The sequence below is a fragment of the Armigeres subalbatus genome, chromosome 3 (genome assembly GCF_024139115.2).
Source record: "Armigeres subalbatus isolate Guangzhou_Male chromosome 3, GZ_Asu_2, whole genome shotgun sequence".
In the NCBI taxonomy this organism is placed as follows: domain Eukaryota; kingdom Metazoa; phylum Arthropoda; class Insecta; order Diptera; family Culicidae; genus Armigeres; species Armigeres subalbatus.
In genome coordinates, this window is record NC_085141.1 from 42063183 (window position 1) to 42080080 (window position 16898).

Consider the following 16898-nt stretch of genomic DNA (forward strand, 5'->3'; position numbering starts at 1 on the left):
TGAAGGTCTAGTCTAGACCAAGGTGAATACAAACAGGTGTAGCAGTATGCCAATTTCATGATTCAGCCATCTTGGATTTTTATATGAGGCAGCCACCGAGTTTGTTTATGTTTTGCACTGAAAATGAATTTCTCACCCCCGCGCTAGCCTCTCCCATCTACTGTTGAAGTAAGTGAACCCTGATATATTGTCGGGCCGCCACCAAACCGGACCGCGCGATTGAGCACTCGTGCTGCGACGCGAGTCGCGACAATTTGAAATATTTCATTAGTAGCGCGCATCATGCACGCATGAATGTACTATCATGCGCACTAATCAGAAATGAGTTGCGACGTCTGATAACTGCAGATATTTCATTTTATTGAAAACAAATTTTTGATTTTCTACTATACACGGAATAAGAACCCTGGTCTAGACATTTGTCGAGTGAGAAATTGCCTTTACATGACAGTTAAGAAGACCTTCTTTATTATAATAAACTTCTCCTACATAAAAATTAACCATTTTGTTTCAACAAAGTACTTGCAACTGAATCCATTTGGATGAAGAAAGTAAACTCCCCATCGAAATGATAAAACTCTGACAAATTAATGTTGTGTTGGGGTCATATGCAACCGCATGTGGGATCAAACCGTTCAAACAATTCGTTCTGCCTCATCAACAGTCAACACCAGAAGCTCGAAAGCCGTTCGTCGCCCCTTTCCTCCATCCGAACAGCATTCATCCATTTAACCGCAGCTATGCCCAGTTATCCGTGAAGCCCTCGCACTCATTTTTATGACGATTTAAAACCAAATAACACCGAGTACGTGTGATGCGTTCCGGACTAAACTGCCACTTGTTTCAACCATTTGTAGCTCTACATGCCGTACATGCCCCATTGTCGCACACTACCCGCCGCGTAGTTTTGCTCTCCTGAGACGTCAACGCAGAAGAAAGGAACTTGCTGCGCGCCCATTTGAATACTACATTGTGCCTCCAGTAGTCCGTAGTACGACGCACGACGACGACGGATGGATAGTTAGGGCACCCCACTCCACGCGCTCTATTCTGCATATCGCGAACGCTGGGTGCCTACAGTTGCAGCGTGAGAAAAGTTACTTAGCTGGCAATAAATTATCACGTGGTACCTACCAGCTAACGATCGGTTCGCGTTGTTCGCCCAAGTACCTTGCCTAGTGTAGGTACTTAGTTGTGTAGCTCGCGTTGTCGGTATTTGGACGATGCAAGTTTTGTTTGCCTTTCGCACATACCAAAGCCATGCATGGAGCGCCCGCCCCAACACGGGTTCCGTCGCAGGTGAGTGGCTTTTGTTTACATTTGTTATCGATTTGTTTATGTGCACTTTTCACCTCGTTCGGTTGGCGTGGTTTGGTTCGTTTGCTCTCGTCCTGCCTTTTGGCTCGCACAGGTGCTGGAACATTAAGTATCAAGAGAAAACGAAGGGAGTGTTTAGTGGACAAGATTTATGCAATTTTTGCAAATGGCAAAAGGTCCATAACGTCGTGACCCGCCCACCGTAACTGGGTCGGATTTATGTGGCAACCGATCTCTATCGTTCAACAAAAATTTTGCATATTTCCGCATTAGGTTGTGAATATTTGTCCACATTCTGTCCGGCAATTAACCGACCAGGATTCAATGCTGATGTCGAAGATTGGAGAAAGCTCGCTCAATCTGACAGGCATTAATTAATTTCTAATCACATCAGCTTGCTCCTCATTCATTTGCTCAGATTGATAGCTGTGGTGATCCCGAGAGTTGAAGAAAGCGTTTGCCTATGATGCTCCTACGGTTAATAAATCATGTGTAGTCTACGCGGATTCGTTGACAGCCGGATTCCAAACGGCAGTCGGCTCCGCTGTAGTGTCATCCAAACAATCCGTCGAATTCGAAAAATGCTAACGAGTAGTTCGCCGTCGCCGCCGACCCCGAATCACATGGAATGAAAGAGCAATTAGGACCCATTATCCGGTGCCCATTCTTGCCGAGGGAGGCGGAATGCGCGCGCGATTCGAAATCAAGCGCGGAATGCACGATCTGCTATGATTAATTGTGGCCTAACGCCGCCACTGACTGGTTGACTGATGGGAGTGTTTCGGAGCACCTAATGCTGCTGTGCATTTCGTGGCCCAGTTCGGATTGGGGATGATCAGCCATGACCCTACGCAGCCGGGAGCTAATCAACTGAACCTTTTCAGCGGCAGTGATCGGGCTGTAGTCAGGCCTGTGCACTGATTAGGAAATTATCGGCAACGGCGTAACGTGGATCCTTTGCCTCCGGGGCGGTGTAAAATTCGTAGGTCGCCTCGTAGCTTCTGAAGCACGACTATCAACAATAATGCAATGAATATCCGAAAAGACAATTTATCCAACTATGGACTAAGAGGATCAAGAAATCCATTAACAAAGAAAAATATTGATATGCAGAAGCTTCTAACTTTAATTTTCTGTGGAATGAAATTTCACTTCAATAACTGGTTCGAAGCAGAATTCAAACGTTCCACAATACAATGAATGAGTCACCTTTTTGCTCCGACGTATCTCATAGTATAATAAATAACACATAACAAAGCTTTTCTGGATTTCAAGAAAATAGAGCGGATCAAGTCGTCTTCCCGATAAAATAAAAAATACACAAAATTTCTCCGTCATTTGTGGCTTGTCTTCCCAGTCGACTGTTTTCACGGCAACATAATCTTAAAATAGATCCGTCTATAGCTATAACCAATTCCAACCAACTTAATCTGCTCCCGCTGTTTTTTTTCAGACGGGAAACCATACTTTGTACGATTTCAATCACCTCTAGGCACATTGTTGTTGGTCGTAAACATCTCCGGACCACCTCTGGTTTCCCAATAGAAGACACTACCCAGGGGCCAGGCGTCGTGAGAACCATTTTTTCTACACTTGGCTCCAATCACTACCGCATGCAGGAAATCAAAATAATACACTCAAACGCTTCAAAATCGAGACGATAAAACAGGAAGTCCAAGCGATGATGATGATTATGATTTGATTGGTTTAAGCATAATAATGATAAGCGATTTGCGCAGTTTATGAGCGATTTGTTTTGTATAGTTGGCTTGCTTCAAGGGGAAATTCTCATCCTAGTTTTCTTAGCTCATTCCATCACAGAAGTTATTCAGACGGTGTTATAAATCATGCAAATTTCCATTAATTCGAATCCGATTGGTTCCAAATGGTGATGACGACAGTATCGCCCTTGTACGGGGTAGTCTACAAGATGGGCAATTTAGTACGACGATAAACACCACTTCGAAGATGGGTTCGTCAACGATTAATCTGACAAATAAGTGCTACTGCAGCAGCAAATTATAAAATCGATTCAATTTTTCATACTAAAACTGGAATAACCCTCCCATAAAACCCATTCACATTAATTTTTCAACTATCAACAACCAATAAACATCGACATCAAAATCCCATTCAAACGGTAGAAAAGACAACACTCCGTCTGCAATAAAACTGAAATCAAATTTCCCTTTTCATATTATATTGGGAATATTGTCCATTAACGAGATGGTGCGGCTGCGTGAATCTATTAGCACTTATTATTCTTCTTCTGCCACAGCAGTCCATGAGCCGTTACCTGTCCACACAGATCAGTAGGCCTTGGCATATGCATGGCTAGCCGCACCACCTGTGTGCCTTGCCTAATAACAATAAAGTTCACCGATAGATGATGGGAACCGTACTGATCGGACAGGAAGAGCTGTGTTAATGCTTCTACGAATGACTCTTCACGGACACCTCGAGCCATTTGTATGCCACCAGCCCAGCCACAGCCAGAGACCATCCGAGCGAAAGAGTACCTTCCATTCCGATACCCAATCAATGCCGGGGAGGAACGATAATTTCCCTATTAAAAATTAGATACGAACTCACCCACGGCATCGCTTCGTCTCGTTTGGGCAACGCGCGACATCGAAGCAGCTGCGGTAGAGATGCATCATACTTAGTCCTACTTAGTTCGGCCGTGTGAGACGACGATGGATATTGGATACCCATTTTCGGGAAGATGACGAAGACATAGCGCGATCAAATTAACGTTGCATTTTACGTAATTGGCCTTTATTGGCTTTCTTCTTCGAGTGTGCCACGTCTCTCAGTCAACGGCTCTGGCCGGATTTTATTGGGTGAGATCGTGAAAATTTCCTCCGAGCTGGACGTTGGATGCCCTGCGGGGCGACCTGATGATGTCGGTGTGGCCCTCTCAACGCACCACCGCCTGTGTGGAGACGCGTGTGGCGTACGCGTGCAGTGCAACTGGTGGTGGGCGTCCACACCAGCCTGGCGATACCGTCTCAAGGGATACGTATGCGATTGATTGAGATTGGGCGGTGGAATTATTTGATTGAAATTTTGTGTAGTAAAGTAAAGGAAAAGACATTCAGCGAGCTGGCAACCGATCTCCAGTAGGCGATGACACACATGGAATTGTTGTAGATTGCTATGGCCGAAGCCTGCTGTGATGCAGCGGCATGGAAGGCGACGACGACTGCTACGGTCTTGATGAACAGGACTATAACACGCCAACATAAACTTTCAATTAATCGGAGAAATTTTACGATACGGGAGTTGAAGTGGTTGTTTGATTTTGGGTTTACTATGAAGATATTGCTGATGGCCCGGATTAAGCGCAATCGATAAAATAAATTGTGCTGGTCAAATGGTAGTCAAAATAGAAGCTAGTTGAGAGTTGGGTATAGAGACAATTTTGAGCACATACTTATTTTAAAATGTGTAATAATATAATAAAGTTTATTTTAGTTCATATTTTTTCATATTTCGATCTATTACCTTTCAAAATTTTGGAAAGAATCGCGAGAATTTGACTTGTGACTTGTGAATATTGGATTGCAAGCTAATTCTAGCGACCGGGTTCCAGTTGAAACTGTCCGAGTCTTTCAATACTTTGTGTTCTGCGTACTAAAAACTTGTGTTATTTTCGAAAAACCAATTTATATTGGATTGTTATTTCCGATGGAAACCACAAGCTCAAATATTTTGAGGTGCAACGAAATCTGATACAGATTCAGTGGGACGCGATCATTTAAAGAAGACATTATCTCCTTACTGCGCCTTATGATGATATGATAGTTGACAGAGAGCCATCGCACTTTCACTTGTAGTTTGGATTACTTGACAAACATCACAATTCAAAAGTGTTTCGACCCGTAAGTACTGTGATGTGATGTAACAATTCTCGAAAGACAAGGCAATAAAACGCGTGTAGCTAATAGAACAATCAGTGTTAGAATGGGTTCCCAGGTGTAATCTCAAATGTATCTTTGTCAAGGATATGTTACAGAGAAAAAGAAACACTTGGGAAGCTTCGCGGAAATAATGCGCAGAGATAATTTCCCGCAAAGAACAGATCATGAATAGAGTGCGCTTAGGTTTCACAGGAGGATTATTGGGCCTGCGCAGCCCTCCTATCTCCCAGCAGACCCGTCGTGTCATGTTTGGAGTCCCACTCAACATAAGAACGTGTGCTAGGATTGAACCCACGACCTCCTGTGATTCAGCGAAAACTTCTCTCATCGATACTGCACTCAAAGCGGATCCAGAATGGATCGCAAAACACTATTCTTGTGTAATCTAATAATATTTGCATTCATCATAACTTAATTCCGCCAAAAACGTTCTGCGAGATGTTTTTCGGTGAGAAAAATTCTGTGAAATGGTATACAACCGGAGCATTCACTTTCACGGGGCCGTTTGGATAAATAATACGTTCGGTCGAGAAACGGTTGAAAAATAGTTGACAAAATAAGATGTTCTGCTGAAGAAACCATTTTAGAAACCCAAAATGGCCGAACGCATCATATGCCCGCAAATGTCATTTGGCCAACAATGCTGTTTGGCCAAAATGGTCGTTTAACAGAACCAAAATTGTCATTTGTTCGAACAAGTCATATGGCCGCAAATATCATTTAGCGAACGGGTCATACAACCGTAATTCCGTAAGTGTCGTTTGCCGAAGGGGTGGTACGACCGAAAATGTCGTTTGGCTTAGCTCAGACTGACTGTACATATCAATGGTTGCTACTCAGTGATTGATCAGAACTGGTTCAAGTTACACTTCGACCCAAGTGAATAGGGTTATGCGCTAATTCATCCATGGCGTTAATTCCCGTCAAATCAAATTCTAAATCGCTCAATACTCGCAAATGTTAATTCAATTCAACAAACTTATCACCTGGCGGGATACAAAAAAGTGTACACTATGATCTGAGCTCATTGAAATCACATGCCGGTTTTATTTTCTTTGAAAACACTTCAATCAAACTTTGCGATCCAGATTATTTGCTCAATAGTGCTTTCCAATGAGAGCTTGAAGTAACTCGTTTCTCCCTGTCCTGCTCATGCCCATTTGTTGACAAAAAAGAACGAGCAGGACGGGAACAACTTCGAGCTACTTCGAGCTGCTCATTGGACAGCACTAATTTCCTACCTTATTCGTGCGACGAAGGAAATCCAACAGCTTCTTCTGCTAGTAAAGGCACGCAACAGCTCCGTCGAAATCCCGAATTTCACTCACTTGTACTACACTTTTCCACAAATAATTTATTTTATCAAAATTTAAATTTTTTGAATATTTTTTTTCCTTGTCGCCTTGTTTACGGTTGAAGAGCGTTGTCAAACTGACGATTTAAACTGAAATAATCCTATGTAGCACATCTGATTATACATCATACAGTCAATAAAATTCGTTTGTTAATTTAATTTAATTTGTTAAGTTAATTTAATTTTCGCTAGCATAATAACAGTAACGTCTTACTAATACATTTTTTTCATCCAAACTTGTCTTGTATACAATTTTTTTTACTATTCCGAACCATTGCAAAAGGGTAAGAAGAGTCATAGTATAAATTTGACGGCAACACTACCCACGTATATGTGCAGCTCTTGTGTTAGTCGTTTGACAGACTGAGGGATTTTACTGAATGGTAGTGCAGTCACAACTTTTTTATGCGGTCTAAATGGAATTGTACTTGCCATTTCTTTTTAACTGGAACCGAAAACAAACTTGTTGAAACTTCCGAAATTGACTGTTATTATTGATGTTATTATTGTCCAGTTATCTAAGATTTTTTTTATATCCTAGAAAAAAATTGCAAACCAATCCATCTAGTAAAAATTATTTTTTTTTGCTGTATTATAAAATGTAATAAAAATGCACGAAGCCAAAATATAAATTTTAATACAAATATTCAAAAAATTCTAAATTGAGCCCTTCAGTGTTTTGAAACAGTTTTGAAAATTAAAAGTCAATTTGAAAACAGAACGCCCTTTTTGATTTGGACGAAATTTTGTCTCAAGATAGGTGATTATGTTCCCTACCAATCGTCCATACATCGCAAGCTGGATACTTTTAAGGAAAAAAAGTTTTTCTAACAAAAACTTTTTCTTGTCGGAATTGATTTTTTTCAGTGTCTATAAGGGGTATCAGTGGATTTAACATATACGTACACACATATATTAGGTATTGCTGTACGTTCAAGCAGAGTACAATGTTTTTTTAACATTTAGTTACTAAATAAGGCAAAATATCATAAAAATTGAGTTGTTTGGGGTTCTGAGATGATTATGGCATTCATTGGTTTAGTTTCGTATGAAAATACACTGAAAATAATTTCGACAAGAAAAAGTTTTTGTTAGAAAAACTTTTTTCCCTTAAAAGTTTCCAGCTTGCGATGTATGGACGGTTGGTAGGAAACAAAATTACCTATCTTGAGACAAAATTTCGTTCAAATCAAAAGGGGCGTTTTTTTGCAAATCAACTTTTCATTTTTTATGCTGATCTTTTTTTCAGTGTAGGGCTCAATTTTAATTGCTTCCAATATTTTATTAGAAAGTTTGACCGATTTTGCGATAGTCACCCATACAACACTTTTTTGTAGGATGCGTCGTTTTTCGATTATATCCATTTGAAAAAATCGGTAAAAAAAAGATCGACCCTTTTCAAAAGATGGTCTCTTAAATTGGAAAACAAAATTTAGTACACAAAGTGGCTTTTATGACATGAAAACTGTTAGATTGTTAGATTCTATACACATAGTCTATTGAACATATGGGCACTTAACAGGCTTGTTGATCATTGGTTACGCGTGTAGATCTGAGGGCCTTCACTTCACAGGAATTTCTTGGATAACCACTTATATCTTCCATAAGCATATTATCTTATATGTAGCACAATGGGCACATGGCATATTCAAAACAGGCCTGTAGATCATTGGTTACGATTGGATAACCGCGAACATCTGCCATACGCAATACGCATATTCTATTAAATGTACCACAATAGGTACATTACATATTCAAAACAGGCCTGTTGATCATTAGTTACGCGTGTAAATCTGAAGGCCTTCACTTCAGAGATTTCTTGAATAACCGCGAACATCTTCCATACACATATTATATTGTATGAACCACAATGGATACATAACATATCTAAAAATTGGCCAAATGTCTTTGATTACGCGTGTAGATCTGAAGACCTCTATTTCTGGAATTTCTTGTCTAACCGAGAACATCTTCCATACACATTTTCCAATCTATGTTCTACAATGAACACAAAACATATTTCGAACAGGCCAATATTCTTGTCATTTATGTTTGATTTAACACGGTGCATATATACCACATAAAAAAAAATTGGTGTATTTGTTGAAATCGCATACTAATACTACCACGTTTATTTCACGTCAAACCAGCGAATATAGGAATGGACGAATGAAAGCTTTCATGGACGAAAACAGATTTTCATAGGACAAATATATAAAACTGGAAGGGTATTTTTGATTACTGATTCCTAATAAACCATGATTTGTTCATTGCGCTAATAATGTGCAATGGAAAGCAGGAACTCTAAAATATATGTTACATACAACTTAGTTAGAGTCAGTGGCTAGGCTAGCGTTTAAATTAGATTTGAAAACCAAGTAGTACAAACTACGATGGTAATTAGCTCACTGCCCTAGTGGTTGGGACTTACCACCTATTCTTGAAGTGCACGTTTCAGCAGCTCGCAAATTTTGATCAATAACGGCGTCGGCCAAGTCCTTATAGTCAGTTGGGAAAGGGAAGGAATGTTATGTGGTTATACCTCTGCATCTCCACAATTACCACGGGAAGGAAGTTGTGTTAGTTGGGTGGGGTTATCAGTAACATAGATCGGGATTCACCATGGAAAGTGATATGACCTGTGCAACTTCTATACAACAGTATTACCATTCTCTTCCTTTTTTTAATTGTCCATCCTTTGTGAGGATAAACAATCAATCACTTAAAGTGAGCGATTTTTCATTCAAATTTTGGATTAAGAGCCCGCGTCATAATTTCTTTAACGTAAGGAAAGTAGAAAAGGAGCGGGATATGATATGAAAATAAGGAGATATTCACGGCTATTCAACCACATTGATAGTAACCGGAAAGCTAGTGTCAATCAGCAACCCCTATTTTATCTCAATTTGAGGTAAAATAAGAATGCACAACCAAATTTTGTCTCTAGGGTAGAACTATTCTCCATCAGATGCAAAGATAATCTCTGCTTAAAAGTCTCAGATATACTGGAGTTTTCTGACCAGACCATTGCGGTGAAAAAGTGGGACAAACGCGCATGCAAAACGGGACATGTCAAATAATAACCTTCTAATAAAATTCAAGAGCTATGGAAATTTTAAAATGTATGGGCTTAATTGCCATAATGTCATTTTCCGTAAAAGAAATTAGAAATATTTTAGAGTGAAACATTTACCATCATAACTTCTATTGTGTGAAGTTAGTCGTGGAAAAATGCTAAACTACAAATATTTCACCCTTCAAAAGGACGCGGACAAAAACATGAAAAGAAACAGAAAATTACGCATCTTTCAATATTTAAAAAAACATTGGGGAAGTTTGTAATTTTATTTTAATCTAGCCTTAGACTTGCATTAAGGATTTTTTTATTGATCATTTTGGGCATTTAGAAGGCTAATAAAAAATAGTTTTAAGTATATAATAGTCAAAAGACAAATGCGAATATAGCAGTAGGGAGGGATTATAGATCTCCTGTGCCAAATCCGTTTGTCATGAATATAAGGCCGATACAAATATTTAAAAACAATTATGTCTCTCCCCCCTCGGTTTTTTCCCGGTGGACGTTAGGCAGAATAACAGCGATTTCAACAATGCTTGTTCTCTCATATGGCCCTCTGCTAATCTTCAGTTTCTATTCATTTCACACTTTCCGCTCGCTTGCGGTGTCAATCGAATCTGTATCTTCATTACATACTTTCATCTACTCCCTTTCGCTCTGAGTAGTATAATTATCACCGAAAAAAGCCAATAAATTAATTTCGATGGTTTGAATAGGCTTACCGTGCGCAGGTCGTTTCAGGTTTGTATGACAGTTGATATGGCGAGGTTGAATTTAACATTATTCTGATTCTGGCACTCCGTCATTGGGCGATGGCGACGGGGGAGACCATATGACGGGATGAAATATTTAAGAGCTTCAACTCCATAGACAATCCATATTAAATGGTCGTTTCAATAGTTCGGAGTCGATTTTAATCGATGTTGCGATTCTTTCGCATGGCTTCTCAGAAGGCATCAGTGAAATGTGCAATTCAACAAAATACCCAGAATTTGTCTGATATCTATCGCACCAGGGGCAGATACTTCATACAAAAGTGTGACATAAGGGTGAGTATAAAATGCTATATTTGTGTTATGTAATCAATGGATCTTTCCTGCGGTGCGGTTTTCGTTCACTGAAGTCTCTGATATGTTGCTTTCAGCAATGTGGGTTCTCTTTTCGCCAGCGTTTGAAGGGAAAGCGCCGTAATCAGTGTAATATTGTCTGTTTCCTTGGTAACAAAACGCGCCGACCATTTTTTTAGGTACTATCAAAATCGTCGCCAACATCTTTATACTAAAATTATGTTAGTTTTATTAGAAAATAATGTCAATCTCCATTAAAAACAGGGGTCAATTTTGGGAAATAATGTGATTATTGAATATATCAAATTTTGTTCACAGTTGATTTGACAGATCTTATGGCCATTTCTGCTGGCGACGATTTTGGCGTCAATTTGTTTTGCGACGATTTCAAAACGTCGCGGACGATAAGGCGGGAAATTGATAATGAAAGGTTTTGTTTCCCATACTAGTTTTCATACAAACTTGAACCGGCTTGTGCTCAACCAGTTTTTGTTCAAATCGGTTTTTTTAGGACACTCGGAGCATGGGACGGAATCGAGTGAGCGTGATGGTGCTGGGTCGTTTTTGAACCACCATACTAATATTCTTTGTTTTTATAAATACGACACCAATACTACTACAGTATATGAAAGTTTTTACTGTACCAATACTATCAAAGCTTTGTTTTGGTACTCAACCCACCTTCACCTTAATAAAATGTAATTTTGATTATTTCCATAAATATGGTTGGCGCATGAGAACAAATGCTAAATCTAAACATTTCACAGACTTTCTTAATCGAAACTGATTTAAATGACGCTAAAAGAAGCCTTACACCTCGGGAATCTTGTCCATTAATTTTGTTCCCATTTGCTCCCAAAAAAGCGGTACTTACTCATGCAATTTCGTCGCGAAAAGTATAACAAAATCCTGGCCAATTTACAGACTGGTTTACACTTTACAGCTCGGACTCTCGGAGATTTCTGCCGGATTGTATTTTAAATCGGGCTGAATTTCTAATTTTTCATAACGTAATCCCATAAATTAAAAAGTATTGTGCACTTTGTACTGACCTTTGAAGTATGTCGTTTCATATCCATGACGCTGTTCAAGTGTACTGGGAATGATGATAAAAATTTGCCATATTTTATTTTTGGTAATTTTTGGAACTTCTCATTTCTCCCTTTTATTCTTTCAGTTTCCACACATCCCAATCTTTTCTTTTTGCTTCTTACTTCTCGTTATCCACTTCATACAGTGACGTCTCACATTTCACTTCTCCCTCCCCATTGTCAAAAGTGACAATTGCAAAGTGAGAAATGAGAAAAGAGAAGAGAGAAATGAAAAGAGTTTTTTTCTCACTTATTGCTTCGCACTTCACACTTTTCACAACGATAAGTGAGCAATGAGCAGTGATGAGTGCTCATTCTTACTCCTAATTTCGCACTTCTCACTTTGAAAAGTGTGAAGTTAGACGTTTCACTTCTCTCATGGATTTCCTCATTTCCCACTTCGCACTTTCCACAATGAGAAGTGAGAAATGAGAAATACCATGTATTACAACACTACGGGTTGCAACGCACCTCGCATTTTTAAAAACTCTAATTTTGCATCAATCAGTACCAGCCCTGTTACCTATTTCTCGATTGGTAGCAGCCTGAGAGTAGCAGCAGACTGAATATGTATGAGGTGTAAGCAGAATGGTAGGTAAATACGGTAATAATAACAAAGCACAGATAATTGCTAGTGATACTGCAGAGTATAGGTGAGAAACATTAGGAATATTTATAAACTATCTTAAAAACTAGATGTTATTATACTTAAAATTAGCTTAAAACTATCGAAACGAGAGCCAAGTGTGAATAATATCCTACTACTTTACACATACCGAAGTTTGAGTTCAAACCACGATCTAGAATTGTGCATTACGGTTGCTGGGCGAAAGACTTTTAGCAGAAGAACACTAAACGTAAGTCAAGACAGAATTATTTTATGTATCCCACCAAATCACACAAACACATACACACATAAATAGAAATAATAGTCAACAAATCCTATCAATTTCTCTTTCAAAGGGATTTTATAACCCTCAAACGGAAACCAATAAAGAGTGTTATTAAATCGGAAAATAATCTTTCTGGCTGGCGCAACATTTTATAAAATCCGTTTAAGATCAGGGGCTTGTTCAATAATCGGTATGTCGAAAAAAGGTGAAGGTCAAAAACGAGGCACTTCTCAGGCGGATAATCCACCGCGAGGAATAAGTTGCGAAGTATGTCAAGGTCCGGATAACAGTCGTATGGTGGCATGCGACCTGTGCGAACAGTGGTATCATTTCGAGTGTGTTGGGGTAGATTCAAGTGTCCAGGATCAGGAGTGGAGCTGCAAGAAATGTCTCAAGGCAGCGAATCAACCGCCCACCGGCACGTCTACGCCTAATGCTGGAGCGATACCAAAATCTGGTAGCGGTAAACTATCGGATCCCTTCTTGGAAGAGTGTGTACAGAAGCAGTTAGCGGCAATGCAGAAGCAATTTGAGAAGATGCTGAAGGAGAAGGATGAGCAACACGCAAGGGAGCTTAAAGAGCAACAGAAGAAATATGATCGGGAGCTAAAGGATAGTGAGCGACGCATGTTACAGCAGTTGGAACAGCGACAACAGATATCAAATACAGGCGGTAGTGGATCAGCAGCGAGTTTTACTGGTCATCAGGCTACCCACATGGTGCTAAGCGGTGGAAAGACGGGAAGCTCGACTGCCAGTCAAGTTCCGCAGTTGCAGCTTAAAGAGTCGAATTGTACTGATAATCAACAAGGGCTGGTTGAAAGTGTAGCTACCACAAAGGTCTTCGGTAATGAACCGTTACAATGGACGCAAGGGACTGGACCGACAGCAAGTTCAACAGTGAATCCACGGCCATCGGCTACTATGCACGACGTCGGACAGAGCGGTGAAATGTTTGCGCGAGAGATGAGACTGTTAGAAGAAAAACAAGCGCTAGAGAAAAGACATTTGGAGGAGAGAAGCAGAAATCTACAGCGACATTCCTTGTTCGATGGAAGGGAAGGTGGATTTACTGAACTTAATCATCAGGCAACAGCTTTCCAGCCGAATAGTGGCAGTTTCTTTGCTGTACCCTTTCTAAGCCAAAGTCAAATTTCAGCACGTCAAGTAATAAATAAGGAACTTCCATTGTTCTTCGGGGAACTAGAGAAATGGCCGCTTTTTCTAGTGAGCTTCGAGAACTCAACCAGAGTATGTGGATACAGTGACGAAGAAAATATGTTACGTCTGCAACTGAGTCTGAAGTTTGTTCCCATTGGATTTATTCAAGATCTACATCTATAATCAACCTGTTGTTTAAGATCCGTAGAGCCCTTATACTCTAGAGATTGATTCCGAGAAGTAGTAATATGAATATTGTGTAGATTTGAGATAATGTTGCCTGTTTTATTCAGAGAAACTCCATGTGGACCGATTCCAACTACAAAAATTAAAACGAGGATGCGAATTCCAAACGTTTGCACTCACCTAAGGTTCTTTTTCTGAATAGAAATTAATCGAAGGATGTCGGCAACTAAATATTTGCTTCATCAAAATTGTTAGTAGATCAGTTCAGTGCGTGTTTTCTCTTGTTTCGGACAGCACAGAAATAATTAGTCGCTTACCAAGGCGATTTCCAATATATTTCCTTCCCAACTAACATACTATTCCTTTCCAGAGTGCTCATGGAGATGCAGAGGATTCCTCGGTCTCTTGTAGCAATGAGTGTCGAACTAATTTTCCTCCCCTTATCCTAATTGACTGTGAGGACGTGGCCGGCATCGTTATTGGTCTTGAATTAAAGACACTCCGAAGCATGTACAGCGAGAATAGCTTTCTAGTTCCGAGAAAACTATTCAATTGATGAGCTGTGCATTATTTGTTGTTTCTCGGCCAATCACGACTAGCAACTACGATGGGTACTGTCAATCAAGCTAAGCTAAGCTAAGCTTCAATAAAATTGTTAGTAAGGCAATTAAATTGAAGAAGATGAATATCTGTCTATTCCACTGTTGAATTTTTTTTCTTGACCCTCCTGCTTCTGATGGTAATCCCGACCATCGACTTGACAGAAGTGCCTCCAAACCACCACCAGGATCAACGACAGTTTCGGCCACCAATCACCCCACTCCAGAGTTGGGTTTTTCTTGATCAGATTTAGTTCAATAGCCATTTCGATCATCTACAACTCACTCCAGAGTTGGATTTTGTTAATTTAATTGAGTCCAGTTGTTCCTTCAAATCAGAATGTTTCGCACTCAAAAACACCCTAAACCGGACCAAGAATCGAACTCGCCATCTCCAGATTAACAATCCAACGCCTTTGCACACAAGGCTATCTGGAAACCCCGGTTGCTTCGTTGAAAGAGGATTACAAGCTTCCTTCTACGCTTCTCGGAAGCCTTCTCCCAAGCAGCTTGAAGGCCTTCTTTCAAAATGTTCAGAAGCCTTTTTTCAAAAGTTTTGGAAGCCTTCTTTCAAGAGGCTTGGAAGAGGGAAGAGACTTGGTAGCCTCCTTTCAAGAGGCTTGGTAGCCTCCTTTCAAGAGGCTTGGTAGCCTCCTTTCAAGAGGCTTGGTAGCCTCCTTTCAAGAGGCTTGGTAGCCTCCTTTCAAGAGGCTTGGTAGCCTCCTTTCAAGAGGCTTGGTAGCCTCCTTTCAAGAGGCTTGGTAGCCTCCTTTCAAGAGGCTTGGTAGCCTCCTTACAAGAGGCTTGGTAGTCTTTTTTCAAGAGGCTTGGACGCCTCCTTTCAAGAGGCTTGGACGCCTCCTTTCAAGAGGCTTGGACGCCTCCTTTCAAGAGGCTTGGACGCCTCCTTTCAAGAGGCTTGGACGCCTCCATTCAAGAGGCTTGGACGCCTCCTTTCAAGAGGCTTGGACGCCTCCTTTCAAGAGGCTTGGACGCCTCCTTTCAAGAGGCTTGGACGCCTCCTTTCAAGAGGCTTGGACGCCTCCTTTCAAGAGGCTTGGACGCCTCCATTCAAGAGGCTTGGACGCCTCCTTTCAAGAGGCTTGGACGCCTCCTTTCAAGAGGCTTGGACGCCTCCTTTCAAGAGGCTTGGACGCCTCCTTTCAAGAGGCTTGGACGCTTCCTTTCAAGAGGCTTGAACGCCTCCTTTCAAGAGGCTTGCATGCCTCCTTTCAAGAGGCTTGGACGCCTCCTTTCAAGAGGCTCGGTAGCCTCCTTTCAAGAGGCTTGGTAGCCTCCTTTCAAGAGGCTTGGTAGCCTCCTTTCAAGAGGCTTGGTAGCCGACTTTCAAGAGGCTTGGTAGCCTCCTTTCAAGATGCTTGGTAGCCTCCTTTCAAGAGGCTTGGTAGCCTCCTTTCAAGAGGCTTGGTAGCCGCCTTTCAAGAGGCTTGGTAGCCTCCTTTCAAGAGGCTTGGTAGCCTCCTTTCAAGACGCTTGGTAGCCTCTTTTCAAGAGGCTTGGTAGCCTCCTTTCAAGAGGCTTGGTAGCCTCCTTTCAAGAGGCTTGGTAGGCCCTTTTCAAGGGGCTTGGTAGCCTCCTTTCAAGAGGCTTGGTAGCCTCCTTTCAAGAGGCTTGGTAGCCTCCTTTCAAGAGGCTTGCAGCCTCCTTTCAAGAGGCTTGGTAGCCTCCTTTCAAGAGGCTTGGTAGCCTCCTTTCAAGAGGCTTGGTAGCCTCCATACAAGAGGCTTGGTAGCCTCCTTTCAAGAGGCTTGCAGCCTCCTTTCAAGAGGCTTGGTAGCCTCCTTTCAAGAGGCTCAGTAGCCTCCTTTCAAGAGGCTCAGTAGCCTCCTTTCAAGAGGCTCAGTAGCCTCCTTTCAAGAGGCTCAGTAGCCTCCTTTCAAGAGGCTCAGGAAGCCTCCTTTCAAGAGGCATGGAAGCCTTTTTCAAGAGGCTCGGTAGCCTCCTTTCAAGAGGCTCGGTAGCCTCCTTTCAAGAGGCTCGGTAGCCTTCTTTCAAGAGGCTCGGTAGCCTCCTTTCAAGAGGCTCGGTAGCCTCCTTTCAAGAGGCTCGGTAGCCTCCTTTCAGGAGGCTCGGTAGCCTCCTTTCAAGAGGCTCGGTAGCCTCCTTTTAAGAGGCTTGGTAGCCTCCTTTCAAGAGGCTTGGTAGCCTCCTTTCAAGAGGCTCGGTAGCCTACTTTCAAGAGGCGCGGTAGCCTCCTTTCAAGAGGCTTG

At 41.3% G+C, this 16898-nt stretch overlaps 1 protein-coding gene across 6 annotated transcripts in view; it reads left to right on the forward strand.

The window, feature by feature from the left end:
- Nucleotides 1–16898, forward strand: part of LOC134227546 (zinc finger protein sens-like) — a 555365-nt gene that overhangs the window by 498137 nt on the left and 40330 nt on the right. The window contains exons 1-2 of one of the 6 annotated variants that reach the window (XM_062709114.1): nt 12359–12481; nt 12547–12685. The exons of 4 other annotated variants lie outside the window; for them this stretch is intronic. The gene's annotated coding sequence lies outside the window, so the exon portion shown is untranslated. Of the gene's footprint in view, nt 1–1116; nt 1300–12358; nt 12482–12546; nt 12686–16898 lie in introns of those variants that run through there. One more of the 6 variants, XM_062709117.1, reaches the window with a different exon arrangement.